Source organism: Scomber japonicus, chromosome 5 (assembly GCF_027409825.1).
Source record: "Scomber japonicus isolate fScoJap1 chromosome 5, fScoJap1.pri, whole genome shotgun sequence".
Classification (NCBI taxonomy): domain Eukaryota; kingdom Metazoa; phylum Chordata; class Actinopteri; order Scombriformes; family Scombridae; genus Scomber; species Scomber japonicus.
This window is the reverse complement of record NC_070582.1, coordinates 34490672-34514797: the sequence shown is the minus strand read 5'-3', so window position 1 is coordinate 34514797 and position 24126 is coordinate 34490672. Positions and strand designations below refer to the sequence as shown.

At 41.3% G+C, this 24126-nt stretch overlaps 1 protein-coding gene across 1 annotated transcript in view; it reads right to left on the bottom strand.

The window, feature by feature from the left end:
- The window catches only part of LOC128359518 (uncharacterized), a 122260-nt gene that overhangs the window by 75672 nt on the left and 22462 nt on the right, over positions 1-24126 (bottom strand). The gene's annotated exons all lie outside the window — the stretch shown is intronic.

Genomic DNA, 24126 nt, shown 5'->3' with positions numbered 1-24126 from the left:
CTCCAGGTTTATTACCTGGAGACTTATGCTAACTGTAATCATAAGTCGGTGTCCCCAAAAGGTGTGTGTGTGTGTGTGTGTGTGTGTGTGTGTGTGTGTGTGTGTGTGTGTATGAGCCTCCTACTTAGCCCACTCACCCACCCACCCTGTCATCCTACAGCAGGAGTTCATCTGAGATAAATCTGGCTTGCACGCACATCTACACAGAACATAGCCTGATCCACAGATGGTGGTAAACAAAGCAGTCACAGCTCACAGGAGCGCCAGTAGCTGGATGACATGGAAGAAAATGTGGATGTATTTATGAAAACTCTCCAAAAAAGAACCTCTGCCCTGTTTCTGCAGTCTTGTCCTGTGTACTAACCCTTCATCCACCTCGCATTTATCACATTTATCTCCATTAGTTTGGACATTATAAACAGTGTTGGGGGTAATCTGTTAAAAGTACTTGGATTGGGGGTTCCGGTAATGGTGGCTTGCTGAGAGGACGTGCTCGCTTCGGCTCCGCTATCTTTCTGTAAAACTCTGGACAATACTCGGTATATGAGACACTGAACGACGTCTAAGGACAGTTGTGATGCCTCTCACTAAAAGAAACTTAAAAACCGCCAGCAAGCCACTGGTTCAGTCGAAGTTATCCAACTTCACTTCTAAGCTGAGCCTTGAAGCTAGCCAAGACGCTAACGAGGCTAATACAAGCACATGCGAGGCAATGGAGGAGGAAAACAGCGAGCCGACTGAGAAGAGAATGACGGCCGAAGTAGGCTCAGACGCAATACTCACTGCAATTGCAAACTTGAAATCTGATTTTTCCTCCAAACTAGATGGCATTTTGTCAGCAATAGAGAATGTGAAGAAAGATGTTAATGAGTGTACTGAATGGGTCGGTGAGGCGGAAATCCGGATATCCACAGCAGAAGACAGCATCACCAGTCTGCAAGCCAGCGTTCAAGCTCTTGAAAAAAAAAAAATAAGGGTCTTGAGGAAAAAGTGCTGGATCTGGAGGCCAGATCGCGACGATCTAACTTGAGACTGGTTAATCTACCCGAGGGCGCAGAGGGAGAGGACGCGTGCGCCTTCTTGGAAAACTGGCTGCCCGAGGCTCTGAACTTGGCACCGTTACGCACCGCTCTGATAGTGGAGAGAGCGCATCGGGTTGGCCTGAAGAGTACATCAAATACTGCTGCACCAAGGACTCTTATCATGAATTGCAAGGATAAAACGACAGTGATAAAAGCTGCCAGGGCAAAGAGACCGATACTATTCAAGAACCACCAGGTGAGACTGTACGAAGACCTCGCAACCGGCGTACACAAAAAACGGAAAGAGTTTGACGCTGTGAGACAGCAGCTCCGAGCCATGGGGATCCGATACGGCATGATTCCTCCTGCACGGCTGTTGGTGACACACAACGGACAGTCTTGCATTTTTAACCAGCCAGCTGAAGCAGAGAACTTTGTTAGGAATCTGAGAGCAGAAAGTGGACCTGAGTAAGATAGTGTAATCACCATCACATTACAGTGTAGGCCTATGGATATGGGTGGATAAATACTGAGCCTTTAGTTAACTAATAAAAACTTTTAAAAAAGAAGAAGAAAAAGGAGAGATAAATAATTTGCTTACTATGTTTGACATATGCTGGCCCAGAGGCTCACAGCTAATATTAATACTGTAGCCTAATTTTCTGAAAGTATAACGAGTTTCCTGTGTAAATAGCGGGGTGGGGTAAGAGGAACCATGTTCAGGCACAGTCGGCTGATCCTCACTTTTATGTCGAACAGCCTTTAGCTGTTAGATAGGTACCAATATATGGGGGGAAGGAGGTGGGTAACAAAGTTTAAAGTTTTAAATTAAAGGGGGTATATTGTTCAGTGTTTATTATTATGGATGTAGTTTTTAACATCCAGGTGTTTTTTATTTCTCTGTCTTTAAATTATCTGAATGTACTGAGAAGCCAATGAAATGTTATACGTTATGTCTGGTGGATTAAGAATTAAAATATCTTCTTGGAACTGCTGGGGACGACAAAAACTGAAAAAGGTAAAACAGGTAATGACTAGGGTGAAATCTATACACTCTGATATTATGCTACTTCAGGAAACCCACCTGTTATCTAGCCAAGAGGCGAAGATTAGGAGGAGGTGGCAGGGCAATATATATTCAGCACCCTTTACTTCCCACGCAAGAGGGGTTATGATTTTGATTGATAAATCCATACCATTTCATGTGACAAGGATTATTAAAGACAACACTGGGAGATACATTATTCTACAGGGCACACTTATTACGTAAAAAACAAACCTGATAAATATATACGCTCCTAACATTGATGACCCAAAGTTTTTTCATAATCTCTTTCTTACAATTTCATCTCTGGCTGGTAGCTGTATTATAGCAGGGGATTTTCATTGCACATTGAACCCAAAATTGGATAGAAGCTCAAGTATTGATAACTCTCATAACAAAAGTAGACAAACTATTCAACACTTTATGGAGGAACTTAATTTGACAGACATTTGGAGGGATATGAATCCCAAGGGTTTAAAATACTCCTGTTACTCAAATACACATAAATCATACTCGCGTATTGATTACTTTTTAGTTTCCGCTAATTTAAAACATAAAATAAAGGACTGTCACTATGATAGCATCTTAATATCTGACCATGCACCAAATTCATTAATATATGAAGATTTAAAACTAAGAAGAGACCCCCCCTCAGTGGAGATTTAAACAAAAATGGCTCCTAGACTCAGAATTTATACCTTTCATAGATAACCAAATTAATATCTTTTTCGAAACCTCTTCAAGGTGGGAAGCCTTTAAGGCCTACATAAGAGGTCATATAATTAGCTTTAAGTTATAAGGCAAAACAAACTTATCAGAAAACAAAAAAGTTGGAAACAGAGATTGAACTGCTTGAGGGGGAATACTATCAAACGTTATGTCCAAACATTCATCGAAAACTTCTGCTACTAAGAACACAGTATAACGAATTTTCTGCCTCTAAAGCAGCTTTACATCTTTTGCGTCTTAAGCAGGCATTTTATGACCAGGGGGAGAAGCCCGGGAAACTATTGGCCTGGCGCCTCAAACAATTACAAAATGAGAAAAACATTACCTCAGTTGAAAATAGTGATGGACAGATTATTGTTGACCCACTAGAAATCAGCGAAACTTTTAAGTAAGTAACTTTTTTGAGAAGTTATACAGCTCAGACATAATGCACGTGGGACAAGAACAAAATATTTTCTTAGATACTCTCCAAATACCTAACATTTCAGGATTAATAAGTGCAGATCTTGGGGCAGCCATAACTAAGGAGGAAATATCTATAGCGATAGATCATTTGAAAACAGGCAAAACCCCAGGCCCAGATGGGCTGCCGACAGAAATTTATAAAAAAATTTAAAGACAAATTGCTCTCCCCTCTTTTTGACATGTTTTCGGATTCATTTGAAAAAGGAATCCTCCCTGTTTCACGAAGAGGAGCTCTGATAACTCTACTGCCCAAACCTGGTAAACCTTGCAACAAATGTGGAAATCTAAGACCAATAAGTCTTCTTAATGTTGATTTAAAAATACTTCGGAAAATTTTGGCTAGAAGGCTGAATTGCTTGTGACCAGAATGGGTTTATTGTAGGTAGACAGGGATTTCATAATGTGAGACGTGTACTGGATATTCTTCATAATTGGGAAGAAAAACCAGATACTGCTTTGCTATCATTGGATGCCGAAAAGGCCTTTGATAGAGTTGAGTGGCCCTATTTATTCGAAATACTAAAAAGATTTGGCTGTGGGGATAATTTCTGTCGGTGGGTTAAACTTTTATATAATGAACCATATCTAAATCATTTAAAATCAAACGGGGATGTAGGCAGGGATGTCCTTTGTCCCCCTTATTATTTATTTTAGCAATTGAACCGTTTGCCATTGCGGTGCGGTCTCATGAAAATATAACTGGTATGTCAGTAGGCCAACAGGAACACAGAATTGCTTCATTTACTGATGAAGTCATTCTCTTCTTGGAAAAACTGAAAAATTCTATTCCAGCCTTGTTAGATCTAATAAACACATTCCCGAAAGATATCAGGATATAAAGTAAACAAAGACAAATCTTCATTAATGTTACTTAACTCGGAAGAAAGAAATAATGCCGGAAACTCTTTCCAATTCAAAAGGGTAGATTGTTTTACATATCTGGGGATTAGGATAGTACCATGTATAAGAGACATTGTTGGGGCTAACTTCAACCCCATGATAGACTAAATTACTTCCTCTGTGGATAGATGGAACTCCTTACCTTTATCACTTATAGCAAGAATTAATGTTCTTAAATTAAATATAATGCCCAAACTTCTGTATCTGTTTCAGAACATCCCATTGCCACCCCCTGTTAATTTATTCCCACTCTTAAAGAACATTTTTGTGGAATAATAAACGACCGAGACTACGTTTATCACTCTTGTACCTACCGTATGATCAAGGAGGCCTCAAGTGCCCCAATCCACTTTGGTATTATTGGGCAGCTCAACTGAGGACTATGATGCATTATTTTACAGATAAGTCCCTTCCACCTTGGATGAATATTGAAAACTGCTCAGTTCCTCTCCCTCTCCCTCAGTACATATACTCAACAAAAGTTGAAATGTTGAAAAAAAAGACAAAAAATCCTATACTCAGAAATATGATTATAATTTGGTTTCAGGTCAAGAAGTATTTAGGTGAACCCTCCTCTCTGTCACACCTCAGCCCGATATGGGGTAACCAGTTTTTCCCTCCAGGCAGAGTAGACCCTGGTTTTAGGAAGTGGGCTGAAAAAGGTTTAAAAACAATAGGGGATCTCATGGGATCAGATGGTGGGACTTTGATGTCATTTGAAGAGTTGATTACCAGGTATGATATTCCAAACAAACATCAATTAATCATTCATCAATCATTTAAATATTTGCAGGTGAGAAATTTTATTGGATCATCTCAAAACCAGTGTTTGTCGATCCCCCCGTTGTCCACTTTGGAAATGGAAATGAAAAAAGATTGCTATGGAAAGGGAATTATCTCCAGATTATATAACATGTTAGCAGAGGGATCCCCTGAGTCTTCTTTAAGGAAACTTGATGCCTGGAGGGAAGATTTACAGGAGGACTTGCCCTCCGAGGACTGGAGCACAAACACAAACTACTAATACTCGTCTCAAAGTACTCCAATATAATTGGCTAATGAGGACATATGTGACACCAGAACAGCTTAGTAAGTATAACAATACTATCCCAGACCTGTGTATCAGGTGTGGACAGGAGAAGGGGACGTTCTTTCACTGTGTTTGGGAATGCAGTAAAGTCCAACAGTTTTGGAGGGAGATTAAAGAAACTTTAGAGACTATACTAGGTATAAAATTAGTTCTTGACCCTAAACTATTTATTCTAGGGTTATATCCTGATAGACATCACATGTCTAGAAAAATAATCACTGCCCTGGATTTATGTTTACTGCTTGCAAAAAGAGTCATAGCACTCTCATGGAGGAGTACCAGTAAACCAAAACTCATCAATTGGGTTAAGGAAATATCCACAACTTTACCTATGGAGAAGATAAATTACATTATAAAAGGAAAACTACCACCATTTCAAAACATTTGGGGTCATTTTATGGAATATATGGAGAGTGTGGATTTAAGTAACGTGGGGAATGAAGCTGACGAGGCGTAGTTGTTGGTGGTCCTTTGCAGTGATCCAAGATAATTTCTTTCCTTTTGATATTTGATTTCTTTATTCTGTGCGAATTGTACATTTAAATTTGTATTTTTGATCCACGCACAATATTGCAATAACCTGGGCTAACTCTTGATAAGGCAGAGAAACCTTTATTGTTCGGGTTGTTGTTGTTGTTTTTTTGTTTTGTTTTTTCATATTTATACTTTCACCTAAGTGTTGCTCTATGTTATCTCATAAATACCTGACTTGCAAGGAAGGACAATTTAAATGCTGGACAATAACTTAGTTATCCCTGACGTCTTCCTTGATGTGAGAGCACTCTTATTTCTGTATATTTATGTATTTTGGAAACTCAATAAAGATAATGTTGGGAAAAAAGTACTTGGATTACTTTTTTGATGTAACCAGTAACCTAATGTGTTAGCTCAGCAGTTTAAGTACTCAGTTGTTTAGTTACATTTTTATTTATGTTATTATTCTTTAACCAACTATTACTGTAGCTACCTTTTTACCACAAGGGGAATCTAATGCTGTAATGTAACTAGTTACTTTTTAATGGCCATAACTTTTTAATTGAATTACTTTTAAAAGTAACGTTCCCCAACACTGATTACAGTATAAACACGTATCCATGGTGCACACAGAGAAACAGCACTGCAGCAGAAATAGCTTTATCACCTCTGACTCTAAATGTAGAGCTGGTAGTAAACAGAGCCTTCTGAACTTTGTGTTCAAGTTAGAGACACAAAAATGTCTCCTCATCTTTTTTTATAAATCAGGATTAACATGCGCTAAATATAGGAGGAAGAAGACTTATCAGATGTTGCACTACACTACAATCACTTCATCATGTATTCAAACTATTCCAGTGATGACATATTAAACCTGTGTATGATTACTGTAACTACAGCCAGGAGGAAGAACTATCTGTGATGTCAGTATCGGCTAAAATGCCAACACCAAAATATTTTGGCATGTGGGATATTGGCAAAAAATCCAACATCATGCACATATTTTTATGCATTTTAATTTTTTTTCAAATATTATTAAGCAGATTGTACTAAGTATAATAAAGTCAAGACAATACTGTATATGAAGAAAGAACTGCAAACTTTAATGAACCTGTCAGGTAGGTAGAGCAGTAGGGTCTTCTTTGAGTCTATCAGACAAATAATACATTTTTTTTTTTTTCAAACAGAGTGGTACATCCTGTCAGCTGAGATATTCTGTTTCACTCTGATGGTCTCGATGCTTCCTTCACAGGTTCTACTACACTCAGTTGCTTCTTCTTTCCACTTGAATCTGAATAACACACGGGAGCTTGGTGCTGTGTACAGCCTGTACAGGAAGCAGCAGGTCTGTCAGGGCGGAACAGTCAGTGGAGGGAAGAACAGCCACTCAGCAGAGGAGAAGGCCACTAATCATTCTGTCAAATCAGCACAAATCCTTCATTTTGGGCCAGAGCTGATATTTCATTTTAAAGCCCTTGTAAAGTAAGAATGAATATGTTTTCTGAGTTTGACATATCACAGAAAAGTGTGTTGTTAACCACCCTGCCAAATTTGAATGATTAAAAAATCACCAAATATATGAACTTAGGCTTCAAAGTTGTGTAAAAATCAGCCTCTTTCTCTGCTCCCAAACGCTGTGGGAGTGCCCACCGAGTTCACTGAAACCCCGCCCCCTACCAAGTGTCACCTGTCAATCAAAGTCACTACCTCTACCTGAAACATGGACACTACTCTGAGAGCTTTCTCCCGCTAGCTCAGCTGCTAGCCCAGCGGCTAACTCAGCTAACTGGCTAACTGTAGACTGGCAGGTTTATGCGATTTTCAGACCTGCCCACTAAATCCTGAACACAGAAATCGTGAAACACAGTTTGTGAAGCCTAGCTCCACAATTCAAATCTAAATATTTGAAATGCTTTTTACACCTTTTTTAGAAATACATTTACGACCTATTTAATGTGTTTAGAAGAAAATCTCTGAATTCACTTTACACGGTTTTTAAGGCCTTCATCGGCTGATACCAATCCAGATATTCTTGTGTATCCCTAGACTGTAATGTACAGCATATATAGTATGATACAATGTAACATCATCGACACATCATTAAAAGATAATATTATGTGTCTATGTATGGAGAGGAAGAATGTTCAGAAATCTTGTCCTTTCTGTTATTCTCAAATAATATCAGTCATTCCCTTCAAAAAGCCAGGATCAGCTGTTCTATCTTAAACCTGAGCACATTAAAACAGACTACACTGAGCTGTTGTACATGAAGGTAAGAGCTGTGCACTGACACATTCTGCTTATTGTGCCACAGCTTCAATAAGTCATGTGGTGAAGCAGTGGTGTGAAGAAATGTCTGCACACACACTCCAGATACAAGCATTAATCTGGAGCTGATGTTATAAATAGGTCAGTCACAACTGTCCCGTCATGACAGCCATGACCTCACAACCACCCTGACTGTAAAGCAGCTAATCTCTGCCCCATTTCAGGAAACTGCTGGAATGATTACCACACATGGACACAGACTACAGGCCGGCCCATCTGAGCTGTGTGTGTGTGCAGATACATGCATTCCTGTGGATCTCAATGCACCAGTGCAACCATGGAAGCTTAGCAGACTCCAGTGCAGCTAAAGTATGGTGATAACAGCGCGGCCACTTAAGATGTCAGGTCCTTCTCCTGTGCAGAGATGAGTACTTAAGATAACCTGCAGAGACGACTTCAAGAGGACGAGGAAGGACAGCAGAGGGAGTGTTCACTTCAGTATGAATGATGCTCATTATCAGACCACAGCAAGCATATCTCTGTTTCCACTAAGGAAGTTCTGGGTAAAATTTAGGAAGCAGGAACTTTACAGGAACATCCTCTCACTTGGTCCTCCAGGCCGTTGTGTCTCCATAGCAGAGTAGGACCTTGATAGGACCCACTGGACTCTGAGCGTGACGTCACCGAGGCAACGCGCCGAAAGCATAACAAAGACAACGACAAAGAGGTGGTAAACATGGATGAGCTGAGCTGGTTGCTGTGTTTCTAGTTAGTGTGTTGGTGTACATGGTGGACGTTATGAACTTTTTTCCGGCAGTGTAGATACTTTCTACTACTGTTCTTCTTCTGCTGGGTTTTAAAAATGCTGCTAATTTTAGAGCTTTCTGTTGATGCCACATTATGCTTTGAGTATACCCAATCAGCACCGAGTGAACCTCAAGCCTCAATGGAATACCTACCACAAGGCAGGGACTCGTTTAGCCACCGTAAAAGTTCTGGGAGATTGTCCTTTAGGGGAGATTCCTGCTATGAAGACATGAGCCAACGGCCCCGGCCCCGGCCCCGGCCCTGTAAAATGACCCTGAAGTTCCTGCAGTGGAAACGGGGCTCATTTGAACACAACAACTCTGCAGTCGAAACTGTCCAGCTCAGGAGGAAACAGTGTAGAAAAGCATTCATGCTGTTATCAGCAGGTTCAGCTGTGTTCAGGTGATCACACTTCAACACATGTGTAATCCTTACTGAACTGCATCTGTACAATTCAACTCAATCTAACATCATACTGCATACTAAACCTCTTTGTTGTGAGCCACTATAGGCTTCAAGCAGTTGGAGCCAGCATGGAGCCACAGTGTCACCAACTGCACCCCATGAAGAAATATTATCTACGTTTTGGAAAAGCAACAAAGTGATTTCAGAGAAAAGCAGACAGAGGGGTTTATGAACTGATGTAGCAGTGAAAACAGCTTCAAAAGGTGAAGATAGAAGAGAGTAAAAGTGAACCAAATAAAGGAGCAACATTGTTCCTGTAAATCAGGTTAGGTCTGATTCACTGTTACAATCATTAACGACAACTCTACAAGTTTTTGCACCCATCTGATCAGACGCACCCAGGACCTCACAGTGTGCCAGCCCAGTCCTCCACTAGTTCACCACAACATAAAACACATGACACCACAGCCTGGAACAGCTGCTGCTGTGGCAAAGGCCAAGAGGAACCAAAAAGAGAGACCCATCAACCACATCATTGACTGGTCAGCTTGATTACAAACACAGAAATACATATCATGGTGCATTTCCATCAAGAAATGACCTGCTGGCTTCTTGTAGAGGAATAAGATGATGTAACTCACTGTGGTGTTTGTCCACACTGAGTTTGTGGCTCATTTGTTCAACATACAAATAAATAACCCAGCTGTATTAGTTAAATCCCCATAGACAGTATAGTATATGTGATGAGTTTCAGGGCCTTGTTAAAATGTATGAGCTATCAGGTAAAACAGTTGAGAAAAACATAATTAAAATTAAGATTCCTTTACTGTCATTTCTCAGCATCACATACAGTGAAATTAGCCTTTAATCCATCCTACGCACTAGAAGCAGTGGGCAGTTGCAGCACAGGCCCTACAGATTTTGAATACATTAATACAATAAAAATTCACTGATGGCAGTACTAAGAATTAGGAGATAACGTTATAGTGTGGAATAAGAGAACTATAACAACTCAACACTGACAAGCTCAAAATATACAATTCATGGGGAGAAGATGCTAATTAATTACAGTAATCTGTGTGTGTGTGGTTGGCTCTCTAACCCTACTTGTGAGTTCCCAGCATTCCCTCTGCCACCACAGACAAGAACTTTCTCTACAGTCCTGACAGAAGACAAGATGGAATGCTATAATGACATGATGTTCTTGATGTTGTTGATGATTAAGATGATGATGATGATCAGGGGCGCAACTACCTACTTTCTGAGGGGTATGCAGATACATTGCAGGCACCCCCCCATTTAATGGTTATGTAACCCAGCTGTAATTTCAGTCACTTTATGTTACTGTATTAGTATTATTTGTGTTTGTATTATTTGTATGATTTGAGTGAAATGCCCCTTTAAGGGTTAAGACGACATCACATTATGACAGTTTTAAGACAGTCATGAGATTACAATAGTGCCCCTAGTGAGCATCGCAAGCTCAGATGTGTGTCCTGATTCTTTCTCTCCATCCTCACACCTGAATGACATGAACTTTGTGTTAAGGAGGTTTCAAAAATACAGTAGTCAAACCACATATAAAAATATGAAATTTTAATTGTAAATGATATCCTTATTGGATATCAGTTACTGATTGGACGCTGCATCTGATCTGACTTATCAGATACATCACAACAGCACTGTAGTGTTATATCTGAGTGAAGACATTAAACTCAAGTGTATCACTCCCAAGTTCTATAATTTATCTGTTTTATGATTCACCATCTAGTTAAAAAAAAAAAAAAAAAAGATAACTGTCTGAACAACAAAATAACCACAAACCAGTTCTTTTATTTTTCTTGTCATGATCTGTTATATTGTAAATACTGATCAGACAACAGTAACCTGTTGTTTTACTAGTAGTAGCTTTAGCTAACCTGAATGTTTATAAGCCTCCTCTTGATACACTGACATAACTTACCTACTGTCTTTCAACCACTTTGAAAAGCTTTTTTTCATCCCTGCAAAATATTTCTCTTTCTCCCTCTTCCGTTTCTGTTTTGTGCCCCCGAGAGCTGTATTTTCTGTCTCTCCATGTCATTAGGTCCCTGTCATCAAATGACAACACGATTCAAATGAAAACACTCCTGCTCTAGCGCGTGCTCGAGGGGGCGCGCACCGGCGCGCCTATAGTGTGGAGGCGCTCCGGTGCTTTCACCTCTCTCCCCGGAGGGGAGGCGATTATCGGAGGGGCAGGGGAGGGAGGCGGAGGGGCGCCTAATCAGTGACGTGCCTCTGTTATTGATCATATCATTTACTACACATGCACAAACGCTGTTAAATACAGAAAATGCAGACTCGAAATAATTTTACCCCCATCGCTTTGGCGCCCCCTCCATTGTGGCGCCCCTATGCGCCGCATATAGTGCATACACATTTTTTGCAACACTGATGATGATGATGATGATGATCTTCAAGTCTGAAGCAGAGATGCTAGAGGAAGAAAAAAGACAACATGGTGTCTCTCCTCTTTCCTTGCCTTCAGCAGACTTTGACCATCCTGCCACCAGCATGCAGAGGAAGAAGACAAACTAAAACAATGGTGACAGGCCTGGACAATATCCAGTTAGTTGGACAGATGGACATTTGTTTGACATGTTTTTGTCTTATCTAAGTTATTGAAGTTTGAGATTGTTCCATGAAACAGCAGCTGAATCACTTCCAGTCATCTATTAATGTATTATTATTTCATGTTCATTTCATGATGTTCATCAATCCATCCAGGTATTGATATTTCTATGTTAAACCTGTGTATGTAGTTACATCATTCTATAGTTGTAATTTGTGATCAGCATCTGACTGCATTTCCTCTATCACTAGCTAGGTTCACCAGTGCCATGGACAGATACTAGTAAGTTATCTTGATGATGATTTAACCTGCTAACATCAGCTGTGACTCAGGAGGTAAAGCGGGTTGTCCACCAATCGGAAGATTGGTGGTTTGATTCCCTGCTCCTCCAGTCCACATGCCCATGTGTCCTTGGGCAAGATACTGAACCCTAAATTGCTCCCTATGGCTGCACCAACAGTGTGTGAAGGGTTAGTCTCCATCTAATGAGCAGTTAGCACCCTGTGTGGTAGCTCCTGTCATTAGTGTATGAATGTGTGTGAATGGGTGAATGTGACATCATGTAGTGTAAAAGTACTTTGAGTGGTCAAAAGACAAGAAAAGTGCTATATAAGTACATTCGTCTTGTTCTTCTTCTTATTACTATCATTATTATAATTATTTTCAACATGATGTGGCCTTAATATTTATTTTAGGGTTAATAATAGTAATGACTTACATCCACATTTAACCATGACAAGTTCAAATCCACAAAACATACTTAAGATGAAGAAAATGTGAAGGACAGCCTAAGGAGCAGAGGCCCTGGTCACAGCTGACTGATGGGGGTGTGGTGGGGGGGTTGTAACAAAGGGTTAACTCAGTATTTACGTGTGGAAAGTAACACTATATGAACTGTATATTGATATTAATAATGGATCCAAAGAGATTTCAACACAGTCATCTACGCAGTGACCTTACAGAGTCATGTAGCCAGGTGGAGCAGTGCTCATCCTGCATATTCATAACATGTGTAATGTAAAGGAGACACACACACATTATCTGTAACTCTACAGTTCCATCAGCTCTGTGAAATGGTTGATTTTTGGGGTTTTATTCTCCTCTGCTTTACTGTTTTAATTCAGACTCAGCAGGCTGAAAACACCCTGTATACTGTACATTATCCGATCAGCACTAAATACCACACACACAGTGTTAGAGACTGGCTATCAACACCAATACACCAACACATATAAAAATTGAGGATCAGATCCTAGAAAATACTGACAACTTCACTTACCTGGGAAGTATCATCCACCATGATGGAGGAACAAACCAAGACATTAAAAACCGGATCAACAAAGCACGTACAGCCTTCATAAAACTTAAGCAAATATGGAAATCAAGCCAATACAAAACAAAAACAAAACTCAGAATATATCAAAGTTGTGTACTGTCAACGCTACTGTATGGTGCAGAATGCTGGAAGACCACAGAAAGCGACATACGTAAACTATCCACCTTCCACACATCATGCCTGTGAAAAATCCTGCATATATTCTGGCCCAACACCATCTCAAACAATAAACTTCTCAACATTACCAAACAAGACAACATGTACAATATAATCACAAAGCGAAGATGGTCCTGGATTGGCCATGTCCTCAGGATGGACGCAGACGCTATCCCAAGAGTCGCACTCCATTGGACCCCAGAAGGCAAAAGAAAGAAAGGGAGGCCTAAAACGACGTGGCGTAGGACCATAGAGAAGGAACTCCAACAGCACCACCAGAGCTGGGGAACCATTGCAAAGACAGCTAAAGACAGACAGAAGTGGAGGGACTTTGTTGCTGCCCTATGCGCCAACCGGCGCGACGGGGATAAGTAAGTAAGTAAGTAATGTTAGAGACTAGCTGGTGGAGACCAAAACAGAGCAAACACCTTGATTCCACCACACACCGTTGCATCACAAGATATATGATGATATATGATTGAAAGTCTGCACAGGGTGTTTTATTATTGGTTATTATTATTAGTTGACCGGATGCTCTGCTCTGACTCATCTGCTTGATGATGTTCTGTAGATGAGGAGTGCATGTTTAGCACAGTAGAGCTGCTTCTGGTACACTTCTGAAACACACTGTGATGCTTCTGCTGGGATTAAACACATTCACAAGAGTGGCTGTGATCAGCTCCAGTGTGTGTGTGTGTGTGTGTGTGTGTGTGTGTGTGTGTGTGTGTGTGTGTGTGTGTGTGTGTATGTGAGTGAGCCGGAACACGACGCAGATACACCCAGTCAGTGTTAACATTGCTCTTGCTCTGTGTGCTGGATGTGTAACTGTCACTGTCCAAAAGACACATAAAAATGAAAAAGAAAAATGTCAAAGCTGAAGCATCTAAAAGGTGAAGGCTGTGTCTACTGTACAGGTGGAAATCAGGCTTGTACATTTTGGTGTTTGTGTTTACTAGAGGAGTCACAATCTCCATTGTAAATCAGATCGAAATGACATCACAATGTCGACCTTCTAAATCAAAGGAGGAAGCAAACGTTGTAGCCACGCCCCCAATGTCACGTCCAGCAGGAGAGTCAAGAGGGAAAAAACACACACGTGTTGAAATACGGCGAGTCAACATTACCTCCTCTGACTTGAACCTGCAGCCGGTTAAAAACACCATGGCAACCTCTGATAGAGGAGACACATCAACCGAACTCAACTTCAACAAAATTCAACTGGCGCTGAAGCAATAACTAGCTCTGTTATTGGTCTGTAGAGGTATTCATAGCATCAGACATGCTACTGTTAGCATACAGGATACATAGCTGGCATGTAAAATGGATTGTTAGATGCATCAGGATGCAGATGTGGAAAATTCTGCATTGATTCACAAATGTCAAAAATGGATTTTCTGATGAGTGCAGCACCTGAACAGTCTACAACACAAAGAAAGTGTTTTGATTTATTGATTAAATAATTACCTTTTTAAAGAATAATTACAGTTTTTTACAACCTGAACCTTATTTCTAGCATAAAATACGATCATTTATTCACCCAGACAACTTTGGTGTCATTTGGAGTCATTCAGATGAAATTACCCCCGGTGGAGAGTACACGGGGGACCGAAGCGCAGCCTCTATATAACTTATTATCTGCCGCGAAACTAGTTCATTTCACCAATATTTTGTTATGATATGTTATTAGTGCTATTCCCCTCTGTGCCCGTGGTCGCATGTTATCAACATCCGGGGTCTGTAGGTTGACCCAGAGCGATCGTTGGGTAGACCTACTAACGTGCAGCCGTTTGTTGTTCTTTGGCCAGCTGTTCCTCTCTCTGCCTCCGCATCCTCCTTTCAACGAGCTCCTCATCCGTGTATTCTGGCTCAAAATGGTAAGGACATCCATCATAAACAAAGTCATCGTCCACCACCTCAGAGTCGGAAAGATATTCAGCCATGTTGCCAAAAAATAGCAGTCGCATAGCACGGCTCGTTTAGAGCTAAACGAGCTGTGTTGTGGCTGTGCACTTCATTCGGAAATGACATCATCCAGATCAGAGGTTAGTAGGTCAACCTACAGACTCCAGATGTTGATAACATGCCACCACAGGCTCGGAGGGGAATAGCACTAACGTATCATAACAAAATATTGATGAAATGAGTTTCGTGGCAGATGATGTGTTATATAGACGCTGTGCTTCGGTGCCCCGTGTACTCGCATTATACGGATATACGAGGTGCTCCACTGGAGCTAATTTCATCTGAACGACTCCAAATGACACCAAAGTTGTCTGGCTGAGTAAATGGTTGCATTTAATGCTAGCAATAAGGTCCAGGTTGTAAAAAACTGTAATTATCCTTCAAGATGAACGTGAAGCATAGTGTGAATACTTTGTACACCATCACCAGTTAGTGTTATGTTAATGTTAGCGGAGCAGAGCAGAGCAGCAAAAAAAAAAAAAAAAAAGCAACCAACTCTGTGATGAAAGAGTTTCAGCTCAGAAACAGTGTGACTGCTCAGCAACAATGTGTTACCCTGAAGCTGCTGGAGGCATGATGGTAATAAAACAGTGGAGCTACCTTTGTAATACTGTCACATTCATTCATTCACATGTAGTTTACTTTTTTTTTTAAAAAACGGCCGCAGATCATATCAGTTATGTTTCAGTATACTGGAGCAAGAGTCAAACATTGACTTTGAATTGAATCAGACGCCAAAGACAATCAAATTGAATCATGTGATTCAAAAAGATTCCCATGCCCAGTGTAATATGATAAATACAACACAACACACTGTAACAGCAGATCATACACAGTCACACACACACACACACACACACACACACACACACGGTTTAAGTGAGAGAGGCAGAGAGGGGGCTATGTTTCCACAACTTGTTGTAATTATGTGTTATACAACTGAATGCTGACACTGGCTGTACTTATACAGAGAACTACAGCAAGAAGCTGGAGTCTAGCTGGCCAGAAGTTATGTCTGGTATGGAAGGAATGAGAGGAGAAGGGGAAGGAGAGAGAGAGAGAGAGAGAGAGAGAGAGAGAGAGAGAGAGAGAGAGAGAGAGAGAGAGAGAGAGAGAGAGAGGAAGGAAGGAGCAGAGGGAGAAGAGACAGAGCGCTGCAGCAGCTGCTAATACAAACCAAGCTCATGCTTTCAGCTGTGGTGCACAGCAGCCATTCTTCTGTGCTGCACACAGAGCTGCAGTGTCACTCACTTCCACTGGCTGCACACATGAAGTGGCAGCAGGCTCTGCTCTTATCACAACAAGCTACTGCAGCTACAGGCAGCGTGCTCAAGCTGCTGCTGGTCAGAGCTGCTCCATTAAAACATCCTGATCTGCCTCACTACAACTCTCTGTTCCACTGAGCTGTAACTGCAGTACAGTAGCAGGCCAGCGTCTGCACACACTGCCTTATTCACGTCAATATGAAGTCAAAAGGTGAACTTTTGACTGCTACTGTACATTGATTTTCTGGGTCTATGCCACTTCCTGTGCAGCCACAACAGAGTTCAACATACAAACAATGTGTGTGTGTGTGTGTGTGTGTGTGTGTGTGTGTGTGTGGGTATGGGTAAAACCCATACCGTGACAGCCCTACGCTTAATCAGCAGACTTTTTTTTGCAATATTTAGAGCTGACAATAAAAGAAAAGAAGCATCATTTCATTAAATGTCTGTGTGTGACACGCTAACGTTACACACTACTGATTAAAGCACAACAGACCCTGAGGCCACTCTGGCAGGTGAGCAGGCCGGTTCCTTTGTCTTGTTTAAAGTCTTCAGTACTTTAGCTGGTATTGTGCTTCTATGTTGCATATTACTAAATGAATGTGTTAGCACACAGGAGCTGGGTCAGGTATTATTCCAACATAGACTGTGCACAAAAGGGCTGAGTTGAAAAAAAAAGATTTTACAATTCAAATGGTTCTTTATTTGAATTTCCTGTGGATTTTAACTCTGAAATGAATCCAGACATCTGCCTTAAGGCTCGGCTGTGCCTTCAGTGCAGCAGCCCCCACCATATTCTATGAGATCTGCCAAATTAGCAAGCACGCCAAGATGACGGCCCAGAGGCCAGAAATAGTACGAGCTCTAGCACATTATTTTGTCTTTCTTTGTTAAGTTAAATCATCTGAGTGAATACATACAGTTAATATACTCTAGTGCAAATTAGCAGAATTATTTGTGAATTATACTCACAGTCCTGGCACATCAGTCATCCCTCCTGATGGGCTCACTACTATTTGAATATGACTCAAACTGCTCCACAGATGCAGTCAGCCTGGCACTGCACCACACCCTCCAACATCTGCAGTCCAACACTACCTCTGCTACTATTCTGTGCATTGATTTCAGTTCTGCTTTATCTTCAACACCACTTCCCTCAGCAGCTGTACAGGACTATCACAGAGACAAGGACAATGAGCTGGTCCTGAATGAACTAAAGATAATCCACTTCAGAGAAATATAAGAACCTATTCTCATCTAAAGTCAAGCCATTACTGCAATAACCTGAGAGCAACACAACACTAACCATCACATGCACAAAGCTCAACAGAGATCAGACAACTCAACAGCACAGAGTCAGGAAAGAGAATCCACTCATTATCCATTACTGTCAGTACACACATAGAAGCACACAATAAAGACAATGGATGGAAGTATCAAAGATCATAGTGTGTAAACTCCACATACACACCATGTAGCATCTATGAGCTATCTAACATGACAGATGAGCCTCCAAGGAGGTCTCCAAGACCTCATCACTATTGTTTTCCATGTTACTTTTTAAGACTATTTTGCAAGTGACTGAACAGTACTCAAAAATCAAGAACTTTATTGTCTATCACATGATAAGAATGTGTCTTAGGTTAGTGGCTCACAAAAGACATAAAGACATAAAATGACTTTAACCGTTACATACTGTTCATATTCTGACCCGGGTTCAGTCATGCTTTATCATTAGTGAACCATAGATGTATTTAGCATTCATGTTTTGTTTTGTTTTGACACTGAAAATACACTCAGCTGTACACACTATGTTATGATCTAATGTTATCTAAGCCATAATTAGTTCAGTTCATTTATTGAAAGTGAATCTGTAACATTTGAATGGTCGGTTTAACCATTCAAACACATACACTTTATGTGCAAAAATGTGTATCAGCTACAAAAAAAGATGGAAAGTCATTTATTGTGTTTGTCTTGCTTGTGTTGTGGTGTGTGTCTTGCTGTCAGAATGGGTCAAATTTGACTGAAACAGTATGTAAGGGTTAAACCAAAACTATTCTGTCAGTAAATGACAGTTTGGTTTCACACTGCACTAACACAAGCCTCAAACTCCATTCACAGCTGAAAAGCAAACAGTGGATGTTGTATCAAAGCTTTACTGTGTTGTTCCAGATAACTAGCAGGATGTGAAGGCACCAGCACTGCACAGCACGGCATGGCACAGCACAGCTGACATCACGCTAGCATGACAGAAGTCAGCGCGACCAGTTAAGGCCCATTTATGCTCTACGTACGTACGAAAATGTCACTGCTCACACACTTCCATGCGTCCTTTACGTTGGCATGGATGTTAACCAATACATCCACCAGGGTCAGCGCAGAGTCAAAAGATAATGACAACAAACTCAAAAACAAACATGGCGACTGTGGAGGAGATATTGATAATGTTCCTCTTGCATAACAGACAAAAATTATATGTTTAAAGTTTCTAACCAACTCCCACAACCTTTCCTCAAAAAGTTCCGCCATTGTTATTTCTTCTTCGTGTCTCACTAGAGCTACGTATTGAGTAGTGACAGCAACACTGCCCCCATGGTTTCCGATGGTACTGCTCCTTTTGGTCCGTATCCGTAAGCTTTATGGAAACGTGCAGAAATATGGACGAAGTGAACGCAGAGCATGGACAGAAGGCTCCGTCAGTATCCGGATCTGTATTTAAAGACTGTGTGAAGTGAATTCAAACATTTTCTTCTAAACACATTAAATAGGTCATAAATGTATTTCTAAAAAAGGGTGTAAAAAGCATTACAATCATTTAGATTTGAATTGTGGAGCTAGTCTTCATAAACCGTGTTTCAAGATTTCTGTGTTCAGGATTTAGTGGGCGAGTCTGAAAATCACTGCCGCGTGGCATAAACCCTGCTGCTGTAGAGGTAGAAATACATTCAGCACACACTACTACAACTACAGTCTACAGTTAGCCAGTTAGCTGAGTTAACCGATGAGCTAGCCACCGAGTTAGCCGACGAGCTAGCAGCTGAGCTAGCCACTGAGCTAGCGGCAGAAAGCTCTCAGATGTAGCGTCCATGTTTCTGGTAGAGGTGGTGACTTTGATTGACAGGTGACACATGGTAGGGGGCGGGGTTTCAGCGAACTCGGCAGGCACTCCCACAGTGTTTGGTAGCAGAGAAAGAGGCTGATTTTTACACAACTTTGAAGCCTAATTTCATATATTTGGCGATTTTTTTAATCATTCAAATTTGGCAGGGTGGTTAACAACACACTTTTCTGTGATATGTCAAACTCAGAACACATATTTATTCTTACTTTACACGGACTTTAACATTGAGTATAAATGGGCATTTAGCAGGCAAGCTAACTGCTAAACAGTGGTGTTTACCTGCAGGCCAGCTGCCAGTCTACAATGATGAGCAGCAGCTGAGCTTCCTAACAGGACATAAGAACAGTACATGTGATATGTGATGACTGTGTGTTGCCTGTTAGCCTCCTGCAGTGTGGATAAATGTTAATAATGACTATCTAATACTATCATAGAGGTAGAGATGAATACACACTATCATACACAGAAGTAGGTGTGATACTGTATGGTATGTGGAGCTGCTCTTTATGTTTGCATTGGTGTTGTATGTGATGCATTGTTACAGCTATCTCATCTGGACTGAGATTAATTCCACCAGTCTAGCCATGTGGTAATAAAAGAAACTTGAACTTGAACTTGAACCAGATCCACATTCTCTACAGGAAATGAACTTTTCTTCGAGGAGTCCCATGCAGGAGAGAGGAGGAGAGTTGTAAAGATTGAACTATTCCCACCATCATGCTGTACTGTAGGTGGAACGCAGCATTTAAAAAAAAGTAGTAACACTCTTCTCATATCTTCCTGCCAGTGTGTGAGCCAGCAGCAGCCTTTGTGATTTCAGAGCTGTCGGAATATGTTAGCTGGCAGACAAAGGAGACATAATCTCTGTCTCTTCTCTACCTCTGTCTGTCCTTCTCACTGGACACACAGAGGATACATCCAACACCTCCATTTAAATGGGACAAGATGAACTCTGTGTTGCAAAGTGAACTCCACACAGACACTAATACTGTCCTCTCTCCCTCACATTCTTTGTCTAACTGCTTCCAGTCTTTGTTGGATAACTTGCCAACTGTTGTTAGCAGCAGGTTAGCTGCTTTTTTTAGATGTTTCATAATGAGCCCAAGATCTGAAAGATGTCAAGATGTTAAGAGTTTCCACTAGCTAGGGTTACTGCAGGAGTGTGAGGTGACTGTTCAATGTGTCCTGCACAACTACATGTGTTCAATGTAGGGCTGGGCGATTATGGCAAAAATCTAAATCACGATTAATTGAACTTTAAACCTAGAGTAAAATTAATGAAGGATTTATCTCCACCCTTGATGAACAATGATGTATTTTCATAGTTTCTTTTGTTTTGTATTTTACTCTGCTTCCCTCACACAATATTTAGTGATATTTTCACACGAGTATCTTTAGGGAGGTAAAATAAAGATGTTTTAAGGTGTGACGCTGTGGGTAACCTCTGAACGCACGCTGTTCCGCCTACGGGACGGGACAGATGTTAGGAGGTAGCCACACGTTCTTCTGAATGTTTTAAACACCAACCCTTAAACATATATATTCATACCGTACATTGTTGGAAAGCTTAGATTCTCCTGATTCATTCAAGACCACTCACGACTCATATGGTTGCTCACAGCCGTAATAGTATTAGCGATTAGCTCGGCTAGCCACTCAGCTAAGTGAGAAAAGCTATAATGCCTACATACCTTCAAAGTCTTCCCTTAATCACAACGATCATCTTATGACACAGGACTTTCTGTACAGCTCGCCAAATATCCATTCTTGTGAAATATGAAATCCGTTTTCATAAAACCGAAATACTTTCCTCAATATGTCCATGTATTTAGTCCAACACGTAACGTAATAACACAAATAACAAACCATATACGGTCCGTTTACGTCATTTCCTGACCTGCACGTCCATCTGATAGTACACGTGACTAGATGTTTACGACCGTGAGCCTCTCCTGCTTCTGACGACACCACACACAAGCCAATCGGTGTTTAGGATTAGGCAGTACATGTCTCCAAAGCCAATGAGGACATGTGACCGACGACAATGACAACATGGCTTTGATTGACAGCTGTTCCAGCCTATGGAAATATTCAGTGAAATGAAGTTGATAACCTTTTAGCCAATAGTCTGAGGTTTCCAACGGTGTATGACACTAAGCTATCAAGTTTGGCTGTCCATAAACAAACTCCAAGCGTAACCGGCGTGCACCCGGTGCGTAAAAGAGTTGAACCATATCATTGCGCACTCGGCATTTTGGTACACGGTTGGTTCTTCTTCGACTTGACATATGACTTAAAGCAAAATAAACAGATAGATAGATAGATAGATAGATAGATAGATAGATAGATTGTGCTGGACTGAGTTTATTTTATAAGTAATTAATGTGCTATTTTCTCCTCCTACCACTAGGTGGTGTTTTTGTAATAGCTTGGGTTGGGCTTATCATTTGGGCAGTCATATTGAAATGAATGATAGTCATGTGACTCTGATAGGAAGTGAATCCATTGTTTCAAGCAGACCAGTTTTGGCATGGTGGTGTGAGCAGCTGTAACATCTTACTCCATCCTCCTTTGTAATCATTATTGAAGCATCGTCTGTAAGTATTTTGTGAAAGATATTGTTTAGGGTAAATATATTTTGAGTATATTTCTGCATATTTTTGTAATATGAACGAAGTAGAGCTATGGATGTTTGACATGCGGTTTCAGATGTTCATCTAGTCACTGTAATAGCTTCCTATGCTAATTGTAGGCCTTATCTTTGGGGATCTGTATAAGATATCTTAGTTAATGCATATTCTGTGCTATTTTGTGCTTATTATGTGTTTTGTTCTGTTTCTTCATTTTAGTTTTACACCTTTTTGCATGCTGTCAGTTTGAATAAATCTACCAAACCTGACCGGTGTGTGATGGGAGTCATCTGTCTGTCTAGTTGAAGAAGGGGAACTCTTTAATGAGGGCAGAACAGTAAAAAGACGGACCCAACAGTGATTGCTACCGCAGTGAGTAAGATATCCAGCCTGCTCTACATCTACCGGTTTCAAGATGTCGACACCAGAAGAAAAGAACTATGAAACAAGGTCAGAGTGTTCACACTCATCTAAAAACTCTAAATCATCGAAGCGCTCTGCTAGATCTGCAGCTAGCTTAGCCGCAGTTGGGGCACGAGCTAGGGCTGAAGCTGCACGTACCAGAGCAACTTATGCACAGAAGGAGATTGATCTTAAAGTAGAGAAGACACGTCTCGAAGCCACATTGGAGGCCTTAGAGCAAGAGAAAGAAGCTGAGGCCGCTGATGCTGAAGCTAATGTATTGGAAGCTGCAGTTGATTCGGCATTCATGGGGGAGCTCACTGGAGCTCATGACATTGACCAAGGCTCATCATATCATTCAGTCAGCGTTTGCCTGCGAAAGCCACAACATCTACTGCAACAGCTACTAATACAACGCGACAGCCGCTGCAATTCACAGTGAAAAAAGAGGGTGCATCTAGTGCACCACGTCCAGCATCTGAGCCAAGGACGCCACGGACACCCAGAGACAATACAGTGCATGACAACAACCCACAGGTAGGGGGATACAGTTCAAATGCATCAGTCCTCGGAAGGTTCCTTGCTCGTCGTGAGCTACTTACAGCCGGACTAACAAAGTTCGACGACAAACCCGAAAACTACTGGGCCTGGAGGTCCGCCTTCTCTAATGCCACCGAAGACCTGGGTCTGAAACCTAGTGAGGAGCTCGACCTGCTAGCTAAGTGGCTAGGACCTGAGTCTGCTGAACACGCAAGGAGAGTGAGATCTGCTCGCATCAACTACCCTGGCGAGGCCCTCAGCATGGTCTGGCAAAGATTGGAGGAAGTGTACGGATCACCAGAGGCCATGGAGGCATCTCTCTTTGGTAAGCTTGAACGCTTCCCCAAGTTCACCAATAGAGAACCTAAGCGGCTGCGGGAGCTAGGTGACCTCCTCCTGGAAATTGAGGCAGCCAAGGATGGATACCTACCTGGTCTGGGTTACCTGGACACGGCGCGAGGCATTAACCCGATCCTGGAGAAATTGCCCTTCAACCTGCAGGAGAAGTGGATGGTGCATGGTATGAAGTACAAAGAAAAACACCACACTGTCTTCCCACCCTTCTCCGTGTTCGCAGACTTCATTCATACAGAAGCAAAGATGAGGAATGACCCGAGTTTTGCTGCTGCAGTTCACAGCAACGCGCCACCTCAAGGGGAGAAATTCTCATTAAAATCATCTAAAACCCTGATAGCTGTGCATAAAACAGAGTTAGACAATCCTGCCAAGGGGGATGAGACCAAGGGTTCAGACAATCTAAAGAAAGAGTGTCCCATACATAAAAAGCCACACCCCCTACCAAAGTGTAGAGCCTTTAGAGCAAAACTGCTGGACGAGCGTAAGGCCTTCCTTAAGGAGAACGGCATATGCTTCCGCTGTTGTTCCTCAACCTCCC